Source organism: Callospermophilus lateralis, chromosome 5 (assembly GCF_048772815.1).
Source record: "Callospermophilus lateralis isolate mCalLat2 chromosome 5, mCalLat2.hap1, whole genome shotgun sequence".
NCBI lineage: Eukaryota > Metazoa > Chordata > Mammalia > Rodentia > Sciuridae > Callospermophilus > Callospermophilus lateralis.
In genome coordinates this window covers 54,391,986-54,409,199 of record NC_135309.1, presented here as the reverse complement: position 1 = coordinate 54,409,199, position 17,214 = coordinate 54,391,986, and positions in this window count along the sequence as shown.

Below are 17,214 nucleotides of genomic sequence, written 5' to 3'. Positions count from 1 at the left end.
GCCTTTTTCCTTAAGTCTTTCTGGCGATTGCACTGGCTTGTACCCGGTCACAGACTTTAGATTTGCAGGAACATGAGGACATTTTTCAAAGCTCCTGATAGTAACCTAGGTCTTTAGGATTTCATTTTACATACACATGTATTCTCTCCTTTGGCCAAACTAACATCACAACTTTATGACACTGAGTTATTCTATGAGCTTCCAGAGATCTTCTTTGGTTAGAAGTCAGGGAACACAGGAGTCCCCATTCATTATCCTTGTAAGCCTGCCTCAAAAGAGAGAGAAAAATATTACATAGAGAAAACAAAAGATAGTTTGGAGTTATCATCTATATAAATATAAATTCTTTGAATAATGTACATTATGTATGAGTTTTTAAAAAATACTATTTTTCTGCTAATCAAGTCAGAGAACTTTAAATCGAGACTATGTTCCAATAAATTAAATTTATTACAAATCAAATTATAGAGAAAAATAAAAATAGCTACCTGGACCAGATATGAAGTGAGAAATTTGCCAATAAAAATAACAGAGACAAGGTTTGTTGATTTTTTTTGCTTGTTTGTTTCCCAGAAGCCTTTGTATATTGAGAGCCATTTAAGGTACTGATATTGAATAATCTTCCCCAAAACTATATTGTAAACAGTAATTTTGTAAAACTCTGTTTTCAGTTTTGCATTTAAATTTGAGTAGTGCATAATCAAAAATTCATGAGCTAACTGGAGAAAGTTGAGTGAAGATTTAGAGTGAAATGATTAAAGATCCTTGAGAATTGATTTATGTGGCAAGATGAAAGTGTTCAATATGCATACTCTGTCAAGGGATAAAATGAGGAACAAGATAATTGCTTTCAAAGACTAATCAGAGGCATAAACAAGGAAAAAGTGCTTAAAATATGCCAAATACTGTAGTAAAGTGATGAAAACAGATTTAAAAGATCTTTAAAGTGTGAACTAATCTCAGTTATATTTCCCATTACTACCTTCAATGATCATGACTGTAGATATATATGAATACTGAGTCTATCAAACAAAAGTATGATTCCAGTAAGGTCCAATGAATGGATAATGTGGCAAGATGGAAAATTCATCAACAGAAAATCCATTAATGTGTTAGACTTATTTTAGGTTTTAATATTCTTCTTAATTCTTTTTTTCTGCGGCTCCAATCTCATTGGTGAATTTATGCATTTCATATAATATAAAAGCAAAATTATTATCTGAATTCTGTATATAACATATACATAAATATAATGGAAATTGTAAAACCACTCAAAATTATGCCAAAAGCCATTGTATCATATGATGAAATGAAAAAAAAAAAAAAGAAAAGCATGTAAAACTTCAAGGGCCATGAAAAAATGCAGAGATATATAAATCTATTAAATATACGTATACTATAATTATTATCTATTTATCAAATAACAGAATGCATGCTGGAATCACACAAAGTACTTTGAAGTTCAAAATACTGTGTATGGGATTATATAGTCCTTCCACACACACTAAATCCACTTTGCTGGAGGATAGCATATGAAGTTTTGGTGTATAACAATAAACAAGGTGAGGTGAACAAATCCTAAAAATGTGTGATGGCATAAAAAGTGCAGGGTTTTGTTTGAACACATTGGAAGGACACCTGAGTTTCACATTTCTGAAATTGCATGAAGATCAGGAGGTAAAATTGTAAAATATTTGTGGGTAATATAGGGAGTGGTGAAGAGTTCTCATAATAGTGTTAATAGCATTTCCAAAAAACAAAATGCAAAAAGTTTGTTCCTGAAGCAATTAGAAATTCATCATAGATGTAAAATATGTGGAAAGAATGTTAAGAGTATGACTTTTAGATGCTCTCTCCTGAACCAAGATGTTAAAGGTTTTATGCACAGCCTCCATCACTCAACTCAATATAAAGAGAGGTTGCTGGGTGCAGTGCTGCACCCCTGTAATTCCTGAGGCTTGGGAGGCTGAGGAGGGGATCACAAGTTCAAAGCCATCCTCAGCAACTGAGTCTCTAAACTATTTAGTGAGAACTATCTCAAAAAAAAAAAAAATGAGGAAGCGGTGTTTTCTGAGGTTGTGGCTTAGTGGTCAAGCACCACTGGATTCAATCCATATACCCCAAACAAACAAACAAATAAATTAATGTAGAGGTCTATTTAAAAGAGCTTTGTGAGTTGGCTTTAATTAATTGGAGTTATTTTCAATAAGTCATGTAGAAAACACACAGTTGTAATAGAATTGTTTTGGCAAAACCACAGCCCACTTATACAGTTCAAAATGAGAAGACCCCTGAATAGAGTTGAAGTAGATTTGAAGCTGAGAAAGAAACATAGCTGTAATCAAAGGCCATTTTTTTAACTGAAAACAAAGGATGGTTTCTTGTGTGGAGTCAATGGCACAGAGGGCAGAATGAAGACCTATAGCAAATTACTCCTAAAGAATAGATCCTCATCATGGGAATAGCAACAAGTGCTTGGGTGGGTTTCAGAATTGCTCTGGTTGGCTGGCTACTTTATGCTTCTATATACTCTTTTATTTTGAATGGCAGTGTTACTGTTTTGTTTTATTTTTTTCCTCTCCCTATCTCAACATTGGATGTTGGGTATGAGTGGGGAAAATTATCTGTTCCTTTTATTCATAAAACTTTGGTTTGAAAGAGATGTATCCACCTAGAAAACATCCCTGAGAATTCATTCACACCAAAACTGATATGCTATCATACCTTGTAATTCTAACCTGCAAAGAACATTGTAAGAGCTTTTGTAGGTCTTTGGGGGAGGTCTGTGTTTTAAATGTGAAAGGTGTATGCCTTAATCAGAAGAGTTGAGATTTTAGTAGGTACAGTTCAAGTTGCCTCCAAGAGAACCTTGTCCCCTAACATTCAAACCCAAATATAGTCATTTCCACATACCATTTTCTTCTTTAGAAAATTATTTAATTTTTTTAAAAAAAATTATTAGAGTATTCATAATAGTGAGATTCATTGTGATATACTTGTACATGCACATAGCAAAGTTGATCTATATGATTCTCCTGTACTTTGCATTTACATCTTTTATTTCTTCCCTAATTCCCTTTCTTTTCTTTGTAGACCTCACTTTTATTTTTAGAGATTCACTTTTTACCTTCTTTCCTCCTTTTCTGCATATAAAAAATATATTACTCTTGACTTTTATGAGTTTGGCTTATTTCATTTAGCATGTTGTTCTATAGTTCCACCCATTTTCCTGAAAATGACATAATTTTATTCTTTTTTATGGCTGAATAAAGTTCTCACACACACATATGTGTGTTTATATATATATATATTTTACATATACATATACACACAAACATACACACATGCATATACACACAAACATGCACACATGCATATACACACAAACATACATTTTTTAATCCAGTCATCTGTTGATAGACACTTAAGTTAGCTCCATCCATAAATTGATTATTCTGAATTGTGCTGCTACAAACATGTGTATGCATGTACCACTGTAGTATGCTAACTTTAGTTGTTCAGGATAAATACCAAGTCATGGTATAGCTGGGTCATATTGTGATTATATTTCTAGTTTTTTGAGGAAGTCCATACTGATCTCCACTGTGGTTGTACTAATTTACAATACCATCACAAGTGTGTTAGTGTTCCTTTATCCTATATCCTAACAAAAATTTATTATATTTTGTATTTCTCATGTTTTTATTAGCACATTATAATTATGCTTAATAGTGGGGTTTATTGCAACATATTTGTACATGTACATAACAGAATTTTGTTTCCATATTTCCTTTTTCCCTGCTCTTTCCTGCTCCCAATTCCCTTCCTTTACTACTATTTATTCTATTTATTAATTTTTAATTGGTGCATTATAATTATAGTGGAATTCATTGTGATATATTCATACCTGTACATAGCATAGTTTCATTCCTAAATACCTGCCTTTTCTTCCTCGCCAATCCCTTTTCTCTGCTCTACTGTTCTCCCTTCTATTTTCATTAGACTACCTGCTCCCCCCCTTTGTTTTTTCTCTATAGCTTCCTCATGTGAGAAGAAAATTCAACCCTTGACTTTCTGAGTCTGGTTTATATCACTTAGCATGATGTTCTCCAGTTGCAGTCATTGTCAGAAAATCACATATTTTCATTCTTCTTTATGGCCAAGGAGAATTCCACTGTTTACATATACCAAAATTTTTTTTATCCATTCATCTGTTGAAATGCACCTAGATTGGTTCCATTATTTGGCTGTTGTAAATTTTACTGCTATAAATTTTGGAATGCATGAGTTTCAGTCAGCTTTTTCACTGCTGTGACTAAAAGATTAGTAAAGAACAATTTTGGAGGAGAAAATATTTATTTAGAGGTTCACAGTTTCAGAGGTCTCAGTCCAGAGATAGCGGACTCCATTCCTTGGAGCTCGAGGTGAGGTAGAACATTCTGGTAGAAGAGTGTGGCAAAGGGAATCAGCTTACAAGATGATCAGGAAGCAGAGAGAGATTTTACTTGGCAAATATAAAATATATACCCCAAAGGGATGCTCCCAATTCCCACCTCCTCCAGCCACAACCTACCTGCCTTAAATTACCACTCAGTTGATTTCCATCAGGGGATTAATTCACCAATTGAGTTAAGGCTCTTGTAACACAATCATTTCTCTTCTAAACCTTTCTACTTTGTTTCACACATGGTGCTTTTGGGAGACACCACATATCCAAACCATCATAGCATGTATCCCTATAGTATGCTGATTTTAGTTCTTTTAGATAAAAAACAAGGAGTGGACTATCTGGATCCCCATAGTGATTGTACTAATGCTAAATATACTAATTGCTAAATGTAAAACTACATCAGCTCTTTTTTTAAAAAAAATTTCATGATTGCCATTCTAATTGCAATAAAATCTCAGTATAGTTTTTTTTTTTTTTTAAAGAGAGAGTGGGGAGAGAGAGAGAGAATTTTTTAATATTTATTTTTTTAGTTTTTCGGCAGGCACAACATCTTTGTTTGTATGTGGTGCTGAGGATCGAACCCGGGCCACACGCATGCCAGGCGAGCGCGCTACCGCTTGAGCCACATCCCCAGCCCAGGGTAAGGCGTCCCTGGGTGGGCACGAATCAGTATAGTTTTATTTTCATTTCTCTGATGGCTAAAATTGTTGAACATATTTTATATATTAGTTGTTCATTTGTGTATGTGTGTATGTGTGTGTGTGTGTATGTGTGTGTGTGTGCATGTGTGTGTATTTTTTTGAGAAATATCTGGCTAATTTGCCCATTTATTGATAAGGTTATTTTTGCTTGGTGTTTAATGATTTGAGTTCTTTATATATTCCAAATATTAAATTTCTGTCCAAACTTAGATGGCAAAGATCTTCTCCCATTCTGTAGACTCTTTCTTTACACTCATAACTGTCTCCTTTGCCATGTAGAAGCTTTTTAATTTGATATCATCCCATTTATTTTTTGGTTTCATTTTCTGGGGTTTAAGAGTCTTATTGAGGAAGTTGATACCTTTAATAATGTGTTGGAATATTGACCTTATGTTTTCCTATAGAAGTTGCAGATTTTCTGATCCTAGGTTATTGATCCACATCGAGTTGGATAGGAGATGCCCATCTAGTTTAATTCTTCTACATGTGTATATCATGTTCTCTCAGTCCCATTTGCTAAAAAAATTTACCATTTCTCCAAATTATGTTTTTGTCACCTTTGTTAAAAATCAGATAATACTACCTCTGTGGGATTGTCACTGAGTCATATATTTTATTCCACATATCTAACATATATGTTTTCCTGCCAGTACCATGCAGTTATTGCTAATTTAGCTATGTAGCGTAATTTGAAGTCAGGGATTGTGATGCCTCCAGCATTACTCTTATTGTTTAATATTTCTTTGGCTCTTCTGGGTCTTTTATTCTTCCTGGTGAATTTTAGAACTATTTCTTCTTATTCTCTCAAGATTCTCATTGGCATCCTTTGTGCATTTCACTGAATCTGAATATTACTTGTGGCAATAGAGCAGGCATCCATTTTCATTTCCATAATGAAAAAAAAAGTTGTTTATTTTCATTTTCCTAGTGCTTTTTTATACTTTTGTTTTTAAAAACAGGGTCTTTCTTAAGTTGCTTAGGGCCTTGCCAAGTTGCTGAGGCTGGCTTTGAACTCACTATCCTCCTGCCTCAGCCTTCTAGGCCAATGGGATTACAGGTTTGCACCACTGCACCACTGTTCCAGCTAAAATCTTTTTGTGTCTGTGTGTGTGAAGTGTGTCCTTAAGTATCAGCCAACTTTGTGCCTAATGTATGAAAGACCTGATGTAGTTTTGCATTTAGCAAATGGATGCCTGTTCAGCTCTTCAGAGATATCATTCTCTTGAATAGCAAATTAAAGTCTGAAATTTAATTATTTTTATAATAATAAAATTAATGTTTTAATTAACTATTCATCAAATTTTCCTATTTCTTAACTTTAAGAAATGTGAACTCATATACATACTGTAATTGGTAGATATAACAATGTACCAGCTATTGCTGTAGTTAAACAAAAAAAAAAGATTTGAAGATTTAGAGCTAAACATAAATTAGATTCATTTCTGATAAATGGAAAATATTTACTGTGAATTTTATCACTATTTCTATCTCTTAACTTTACATAAACTCTTTTTTAAATTTCTTTTTTTATTTGTTGATGGACCTTTATTTTATTTATCTGTATGTGGCGTTGAGAATTGAGCCCAGTACCTCATGCATGCTAGCATGTGCTCTACCACCAAGCTACAACCCCAGCCCTACATAAACTCTTGATATTAGTTTCGATCTATTGATCTATTAAGTCCAACATTTTAATAGTCTTTTAAAATAATTTTCAGAACTTTTGTTTTAACTGCTAGAGTGCAAACTCACGAAGGACAACACTATTCCCTTAGTTCATTTGAATTGAATATCTAAAAAGAACATCCTGGAATGATAAATTCACTGTTAAACTTTTCTCAATCCAGGGTCCTTTTAATTTAAAGGCATGGTTTTTAATACATAAAAAATCTAAATATTAGTAGAACTAAAGTGTATCTTAGCAATTTCAAAGGCATGTTCATATTAGCTTTTTAAATATATTTTGATACTCCTGAAACTCCATGGGTATACTTCACTACAAGGCAAATATCACATAAGGTATAATGGAACTTAAGTTTAATTTGCCTTTTAATCTTACTTTCTGATAAACTATATTTAGGAAATGTAGAATTAATAAATAATTCGTAAGATTTTACTAGTTCCTTATAGCAGGTTATTTATAAATCTTCAGTAGCTTAAATTACTTCTAGGTATTGTATTAATGAATTGTGAGACTTTAAAACTTATAAATTTGATACATTAAGATCTAGTTTTAGTACTAAATTTTGGCTTAATAATTATTTGAATAATAAGACCATATTCAACTCATCTTTATCAATAGTTAAAATGTTCTTACTGATTATCCTTTAGGATTATATTAAGATTTTTCATGCTTAATTAATTAGATTATCTTCTTAAAATGTCAAAGAAAAACTATATGTATTTATCATTTACAAAACATTGTTTTTGAGTATGTATCCATTGTGAAAGGTCTAAAAGAAATTATGTAACATATGTATTACTTTAAAATAGTATTATTTTTATGGTTAAAAAGCACTTAGAACAGCTCTCTTAGCAGTTACCAAGAATAAAATACTAACAGATGCCACTTTCATCAGTTTTATTCAAAACAGTGCCAGAAGTACTAGACCCCATTCAACTCTCTGCTTCTGTGAGTTTTAGATTTCATATATGTGATTTCATGCATTATTTCTTTTTCTGTGTCTGCTTTATTTCAGTTAAGATAATGTATTTCAGCTTTACTTATCTTTTTGAATCATAAGATATCTTTTTAAGGCTGAATAATCAAATATGGTGGAATATGATGGACATCATTATACAAAGTACATGTATGAAGACTTGAATTGGGTGTCAACATACTTTATATACAGAGACACAAAAATTGTGGTATATATATGTATTAAGGATTGTAATGCAAAAAAAAAACAAGAATAGTATTACCTTAGATTAGGTAGAGGTGAGTGAAAGGAGGGGATGGCAGGGGATGTGGCGGTAAGAAAGATAGTAGAATGAAACAGACATTATTATTTTATATATGTATGTGACTATATGACCAAGTGATTCTACAATATGTATACTCAGAAAAATAAGAAATTATATCCCATCTATGTATGATATATCAAAGAATTTAAGTGCAGTCTACTGTCGTGTATAACTAATTAAAACAAAAAATAAAAAAAAGGCTGAATACTATTCCCATGTGTATATATACATATTTTCTTGTTCCGCTCATCTGTTAATGAATAGTTACGTTCATTCCGAATCTTGGCTATTGCAAATAATGCTACAGTGAACACAGGAGTAGAGATATCTTCTCCTCATATTGATATAATTTCCTTTGGGTTTATTCCTGGTAATGAGATTGTTAGTCATTTGATATTTCTATTTTTAATTTCTGAAGAATCTCCATATTATTTTCTATATGGCTGTACTAATTTACATTCTCTCCAACAATTTGCAAGAGTTCTTTTGCTCCACATCTCCAACACTACTTTCATCTATTTTATTTTATTTTATTTTTTTGCAAATAGTGATTCTAACAAATGTGAGGTATAATATTTCATTTTGGTTTTAAATCACATTTCTCTGATGAGTAGTGATGTACAATTTTTAAAAATATAATTTAAATACTTCTGTTATATTACTTGCTTTGTTCACGTATTATTTTCCTGATATCAGTAAGTATTTTCTTGATGTTTGTTGAGACTCCTTTAGATATTTATTTTGAATTTGTCTTTAGGCAATTTGCATATATTTATTCCTTTAATGTGAGCTACTGGGAACTTTTTTGGTTTTTTGGTAGTAATAAATCTCCTTTCTGTGTTGCCTTACATTGTATCTATGCATGTTAAGAAGTAAGATCTTACTATACTCTCTGCAAACTTTTTTTCCAAGATCATTTTGAGCAGTCTTGCCACTGGAAATTTTGAGTAGGATTGTCTGGTGCCTGAGTTAGCAGGTAGGTAGCCTTGGTAACTGTCACCTTGGGGCTGATCTGTCGCTAAGAAGGGTCATGAATCTCAGTCTGAAGGAGCTGACTATGCATTGGAGAAGGTCTGGTGTATGCATTCATGGGAGATGGCCTGGAACTTGGGAATAAAATGGTGATAATGAAGATTCAGTCCAGAGAGTCTGTATTAGGGCCTTGAAGGTGGGCTTAACCTTGAATTTACCAGAGCAGGCACAAATGCTGAGTTCTCTGGAGACTGGATCCGCGGTGACTAGCATGGAAACTGGGACAAACTTGGTGCTCAGTTGGCATAGAGCCTTTATCTGAAGGAATTTATCTGAGGTCTAGGATTATGGAAGTTGTCCTAATGCCTTGAAGCCCTGGGGCTGATCTGGGTACGTGGAGTCATGAGGAGTTGCCTGGAAACTCTGTCCTCTGGTAATAGTCCAGAATATGGGTATGTATGTGCTGGTCTAGAGCGTAGGTTCATAGGACTGATTATACAAAAGTGCTTCTGAAGCCTGTGTATACAGTAGTCAGTCTACCACAGGGTCTTAAAGAATGAGTCTGGCCCCTGGGTATGTTGGATTTCATCTGTATATTAGATATACTGAAGTATAGGATTTTAGCTTGGGTTTTAGACTGAATTTGGGCAAGGTAAAACTTGTGTCCATGGTTCCTGCCTATTGTTGGGATTGACTTGAAACCTGGAGTCACAGGGACTAGCCTGATATAAGATGGGCCTGAATTTTGTGCTCATAGGGTTTGGCCTATAGGATAGGTCCACTGAGGTTTGCCTGATGATTAGGGCTACAGGGGTCACCTGGTGCTGGATGGACCCAAAACTTAGGGCTGTAGGAAGCACTCAGGTAATGTAGGATCTGGCTTGGTTCTAGGGCATCTGTGGGTACTGATCTGGAGTCAGGAGATTTGGAGGACTGTTTAATGCTGGGTTTTTCTGAGTCTGGCAAAGTTTTGGCATCCAAAGAAAAATCTAGTGATTACCTCTTTCCTTTTCCCTGACTCTAGTCTTAGTGGTTTGTGATGGTAAATCTGTAATCATTTGAATTGTTCCTTATGTTTACGATATCATTTTTCTCTGGGTGTTTCCAATTTTTTTGTGTGTTTAGATTGTAGCAGTTGGATTATGATGATCATTCCAATCTAAGTACTTGAGATCTTTTTGCATTTGTAATTTTGTGTTTTCATCATATTTGTGAAGTTTTTATATATTATTTTATCAACTATTTTTCACCATCACAGTATTTCTCTTTGACTTTTGGGATTCTGATGACATGAATTTTAGAGTTATTATTAATGTCTCACAGTTCCTGAAGCCCTGTTTACATTTTTTCAAAGCTTTCTTTATCTGTGTGATTACTTTGAATACTTTCTATTGATCTTTCTACAAGCGTTCAACCACTCTTTCTTCTGCTATCTCCATTCTGTTATTAAAATCATCCAATGAAAACATCATTTAATTATTAAATTTCAGAACTAAAATTTACATTTGTTTCTTTAATCTTCTATTTCTTTGATGACTATTTTCCATTTTAAAAATTGTTCAAAACTTACTTAAGTATTTTTGTGACAGTCAATTCAATATCTTTATCACATAACTTATCTGTGACATTTGGATAAAATATATTTTACATGTGTGTTTCTTTGTACATCAAGTAATTATATATTTTAATCTGGTTATTTTTATTTTTTTATTATACAACTCTTAGTCTTATCTAAACCCTATGGATACTCTATAACATTAAGCAGGAAATCAACACAGTTGAATTATCAGTTACAATTTCTGACAGACCAGTTATGTGAACTTAGTTTCTATTGTTAGCTTGATCATTTTTTTTCAATGTTCTTTGGATCTTTCCTGGGTATGCACCACCCAAGTGATTGATCTGTGGACCTGGGAAATTTTCTGTTTATTGATTCACTTTTCAAATGTTTTTATATCTTAATTAATAATAATAATACAGAATGTTAAAAGTGTTATTTTTTAAGTGTTCTGAATGGTTTGACATTTTTTCTTATGGGCATGTTATACTTCTATATGTAAAATCTGTTTGTGAAATGCTGTGTGAAAAAAGGCTCTGATTATTACTCTCCTTGAATTCGTATTCCTTTCTAATTATAGGTTTTCTTATCAAGAAATGGAGCCCATTTCTTAACCACTTGAATCTATGCTGACATTGTAGAATGCAGGAGAAATGAGGTGTCCATCTGAGTCAAGGTTTGAAAAAAGCTAATATGCTTTTGCCCCTTGTCATCCTGCTTCTAACTAATTGGACATGAGTGAGTCCAGCTGAGACAGCTGTATTTGCTAACTTGAAGAATTAAATGCAAATAAATTGCTGTGATTTTTGAGTCTAAAAATTATAATTATAAAGTAATAGCATATTAAAAATGATGTATGCATACATAAATGATCCTGAAAATTTTTAACTTTCAGACTTGACACTCTCCCCACAATCAATTAGGTAACCTATACTTTGGTTAAAATTATTGGGCATTTGGGGATTGCATAAATTAAAATGTCTTTTTTTCATAATCAGAAATATAATATCACACTATTAGTGTATCATTTTATCATCTGCAAGACTATTTTAATATGTAAAGTATCATCAATGTTTCCCTAGTTTTAAATTGGGAAAAGAAATCAAATCTAACTAAATAAAATGGCCAAATTTGCTAGTGATCAGTTTGATTATGCTACATTGCTTTCCTTCTAAGTTCACTGGAGGGCTTGGGCAGATGGGCTTTGAGATGATGAGATTTGCTGTGTAAAAACTAGGGAAAATGATTACACTTAAGAAAATTTACTAGGAAGTATCTAAAGAACTCATATTTTAACATTAAAGTGTGCTTTGACAGTTTATTTTACTGCAATAGTTTTCAATTAAATTCAGAGTTCTAACTTGTAGTGCATCCTCTCTTAGGGGCATGTTTGGCTCCAAAAGAATAGAATTTGTTTTCTTTTTTTGAACCAGATGTTGTTATAATTAATAAATTAATTTGTCTTCATTTTCAAGATTTCTGAGCACATTTGTTAGAATGTGTTTTTCTGGCATAACATTTGACCTAATTCTACTTTGTAGAACATAATTGAAGCTAAGGGATGTCATTACTCATAATACTTTTCTAATTACATCAAAATAACATTTGAATAAATAATGGACCATTTCTTTTATTTTTCTTAAAACAGGACCTGTCTTTGCTGTCTCTCCATTGCCGATGTTTCCCTCATAAAGTAGGCAAGTAGAAATATTATTTGTAACAGTCTCAGGAAAGTGCCAGTATACACATTGGAAGTTTGGAAAATTAGGAAAATTAGAATGTCTGATTCTGCACTTCATAAATTTATCATATAAAAAGTTTTCATCTTTTAGTTATATCTGAAGAGTGAAAATAAGGTAAACATTTTGGGCACATGTTATTATGACTAACAAATGATTTACTGTAAATACAATGAGGATAATTATGTTTTACTTAACCCAGAGCTTTGTAAACAGATGAAAACTCAAGTGAGAAAATTCATGATAGCTATAATACTCTTTTTTATAGCCTTCTGTACTTATGAAAGCATTTGAGATAGGCAGTAACTATACTATTGATTGTTTAGAGGTTTATTAAAAATAATAGCTACCATTTATTCAACATTTATTTATAGAAGAAATTACAGAAGTATTGTTTTGTATCCTATTGAATTTAATCTCCCCAAAATCTGTTTGGGTTATAGTGAGCTTGAGTTAATTTTTGCCATTTAACCTAATTTGTAGAAGAGCAGAATTCTAACCTATGACTAATTTCTGACAAATCTATAGTATATTACATATTTATGTATATTTGATATAGTTGAAAGTGTATGAAATCTAAAGGTTAATTCCTGGAGAATTTATATTTTATAATATTGTCCATACTCATATCATAATATATTTTATAATTTTCCCATATTTTTTATATCCACTTAATTGGCAGCATAGACCCTGCAGCCACAGTGCCCCATTTGCCCCATACTGTCTAAATTACCTTATACAAGTCAACAGGGAGATGTGTGCCTCAGTTCATTCCTCTGCTGAAACAGAGAAAATTAGAATGTCTGATTCTGCACAGATTATTTTGATAATAAAAAAATAGTAGAGAAAGTATAAGAAAACTCTCTTATGGACATGATTAAACTTTTATAATTTTATAAATTCTCTAGCCAAAATTCCAGACTTTAAAATAATATTTTTTATAATAAAATAAAAGTTAAGAGTCAATATATTCAAATGCAATAATACTTTTTTAATATATATGCACTTCTTTAATACACATACACAATATGCACACATGTCTATTAAAGATACACTCTAGTGTTCATTTGGAATTTACATTCAAATTATTGTTTGTATTTTCAGCATATATATCTCTGTCTCTGGAAGAAAATTTTTGGAAATTTATTATTTCCTATGAACTACATAAAATTAATCCAAGGAGAAGGGGAAAACATTAAACAGACAAACAGAAGAATGAACGGTACAGGATACAGGATCGTAAAGCCCTGGAATGAATGGATTCAGAGAAGAATTTTATCTACTAGTCATATTAGTAATGTCAATGATACTTAAATTTATTCATCTCCTAAATTTGTTCTAGGAGACCAGCATAACTTTTATATCCAAAGACAACAAAGAAAACAATATATCTATCTCATCTCTGAATATAATGATAAAAAATAATTTTTCCATAGAAGAATGTCAGCTCAGAATCAAGAATTCACTTGGAAACCTGGTGATTCCAAAAGGCATTGACTTAGAAACAAACATCATATTATATCTTTAAATATTATTATTAGTCAATTGGTGCATATAGCATATTATACTGTTTTTTAGCAGGGCTCAGTGAGATTACCAAGTGACTAGACATAATTGTCCTTGCATGAAGCAGAGTAAGAGTTTTTGTGAGAAGTCCTTAGTACTTGGTACTTACATTATAGAAATTTGTGACTACCTGAATTAGAGATGATTCAAGGCAACAAAGAGACCTCATTATATTATTTTATGCATGAAGAAATCCATCATTTTTCATCCTGTCTCATTCGATTTGGATGAAGGAAGTTTCTCAATGTATTGTTACTGACATATTTTTAACCTTCAGCACATACTTCAGAAAAAGGCAAAACTGTTGCATGTATGTACACACAGTATTTTTTCTTTTATAGGTAATTTATTTTTTAATTACAAAATCATGTCTAGAAAAGAAGAAGATGGTTAACATGAAGATGTTTTCCCAAAATATATAAATATTTTACCTCAAATGATAATAAAATATAGGGAGCTGATCTTTAAATGATTTCTTACATATTAAATGAATATCTCACATGAAGAAGAAAAGGAATTAATGTAATAAAGAGGTGGAAAGCAGACTTCATGTTTACATAATTGATAAAGTATTTGTTGCAGAAGTGGAGGAAGGTTTAATGACTGATTCTACCAATAAAGTAACAGAAACATGAGTGTTCATGAGGCCTGGCTAGGTCATATTGACTCCCAGATAGTTCCTTGCTTTCTTTTTATTTTCCCAGACATGTAGCACAAGACTGTTTTGGTTCTGTAAAACTCATTACTCTGTCATTTTAAATTTCTGTGAATATTCCTATGGGATTAACTCTACTTACTCTCTAAAATGTTAGTAATACTTGCCTATTACAGCATCAAAATGTCTATTTTCAGTATGTCTCAAAATAAAATACTTTTTTCAAAAAGGAATTCACAGAAAAGTAGGTGGGAAAATTAAGGAAGCCAGGAGACTGTGAATATTGGAGGAAAAATAAAATGTCAGCAATATTAATAGGAAAGACCCTTGAGAATCAATTGTGGGTCATATTTATTTGCTTTGTCTGTAAAGCATGATGTTTGGTCCATGGAAAATATACTAGCAAGAGTTGATTGAGTGTATTGACCTCATATTTTCCTTATGGACCTAAGAATGCTTTGTACTTACTTTGAATTTGTTGTTTACTAATGAATAATTGCCACAGATTTATTAAGAACTACAAAATCTCCCAAGAGATAGACATTCATTTTCCTCACAACCTGGAGGGAATTTTCCAAAACATTTGGTTTTGTTCTGATTTGTTTTTTCCTATTCATAAACCAAAATTTTATATTATATATTATATAGTAGTTCTACTTTTTGAAAATAGAATATAGTCATTTATCCAGAATGGACACTATCTTTCTTGTTCTCTCCACCTTTGCAATGTGTAGTTCCAACACTCTGAAGACTTAAGTGTCTTTTTATTCACCCATGGCAATATTTTTTATTAATTTATTTAAACTTTATAAATGTTTTCTCATTTTTAAAATTTTTTCAAGTGATCTTTTCCCAGATATTTTTATATTTTAGTTAAATTTGGCTACGGAATTAGTTCATTAAGACTGATTCTAAGTATAAACTTGATTTTCTGTCTGTATCAAACATTTATATTACAAAAGACTAAGTGAAGTAATATAATTATGGAGCATCTAATTCACTCTTACTTTAATTCCTAAAGAGAAATTTTAACCATATGTAAAGATGAAGTCCATGAAGTAATTTTGTCATCATACAGTTAATGAATTTATTAATCATGGTTGTTCTAGTTACTGCATAACCTGAAAAATTAGGGTTTCAAATTTTATAAGATCTGATATAATTAATAATCTGTAACATTTGTTCATATTTCTCCCAATTTTTCCTCTATAATTTTAAACTGCATAAGTATATGTCTTAAATTATGACAGTAGCATTTCCTCATTGTTCAACTCAACATTTTCGAGCACCTAACATGCACTGCACTGCATACTAAGTCCTGTGGGTGGAATAATTTACATGAACTTGATGGAAAAAGGAGTCATGGCAACTCACTATTGAACTTGAGGAAAAATACTGCTAAAGGAGTGTAACAATGGGTCGTGTAACCTGGCTGAGATAGGAATAGGTAGGAGAAGGTTTCCTCTGACTATGTTTGAAAATATATGGCATGGAAGCAGGATAGTTCACTCAATGAATTTAGGTCTGTGTGTTCTGCATTATGGCTTGGAAAAACAAGACTTTGTCTCTGAATTTATAGATGGATCAATAAAGTAGTCTGTAATGCAAGAAATGATGACGTGAGTTTCAGGTGGGTGATAACATCTCTGGTGTACCATGGAGAGACCCTACTTAAGCCTCATCTCAGAATAATTTTTTAGCTATTTATTTATTTTTAGATTGACAGTTAATGTAACCTGCTTTTATCTTGTATAGGCTGATGCTTTGAAGTATATAAACACTGTGGAATGGTTAAATCTAGCTAACAAATGCATTACCTCACATAGCTATCATTTTTGACACCCCTTTTCTTCTTCAAAACTCTCCTAGTTTAAATGCTGTTATTCTATTTCAAGGGTTGAGAGTATTGTGCCTTTGAACATTGATGACATATTTAGAATCATCTAAAGGACTGATTATGGATGTATGTGAGTGGCCTCTCATTGTCTTCTCTTAGCTCTGACAATTGATTTATATTTAGAGGCTGTTTATTTTACCTGTCTTAATTCAAATTTATATTCTTTTATAGTCTGATTGTGGAATAGCACATCTATTTCCATTAGTTTATCACAGTACACCCTATTTCTTGTATTACCACTTCTATTTTGGTACTGTCACTTTATGGACTGAAGAAGACCAGAAGAATTATACCCTTCTACAAAGACAGAGTTAGAAAAATTGGCCAGATATAGTTCAACTTATGTGAGATCTTGGCCAAACTATTGAGAAGATATTTAGTGTATTAGTGGGACTCTATAATCGTTTTTAATGATATGCTTACTGATGTTTCATTTGTAGGTTTTAATAGAAGAAGGTCCATTAGCGTTGGCACCAAATCTTAATCTTTGTGAATTAATAAAAAAATGAACAAAATTAATATTGCCTTTGCTACTCTCCCCAAGTTATCCTTATAGGTTCTAGAATAGTTAGAATTATTAAAGTATTAATGAATTACATCTTGTTTATTTCAGCAATTTCACATAAATTTCCAAAATGTGAAAGCATTGTACATATGAATGACTTACGAGTCAAAAGGCTTATGAGACTGATCCAGAGAACCATTATGTATT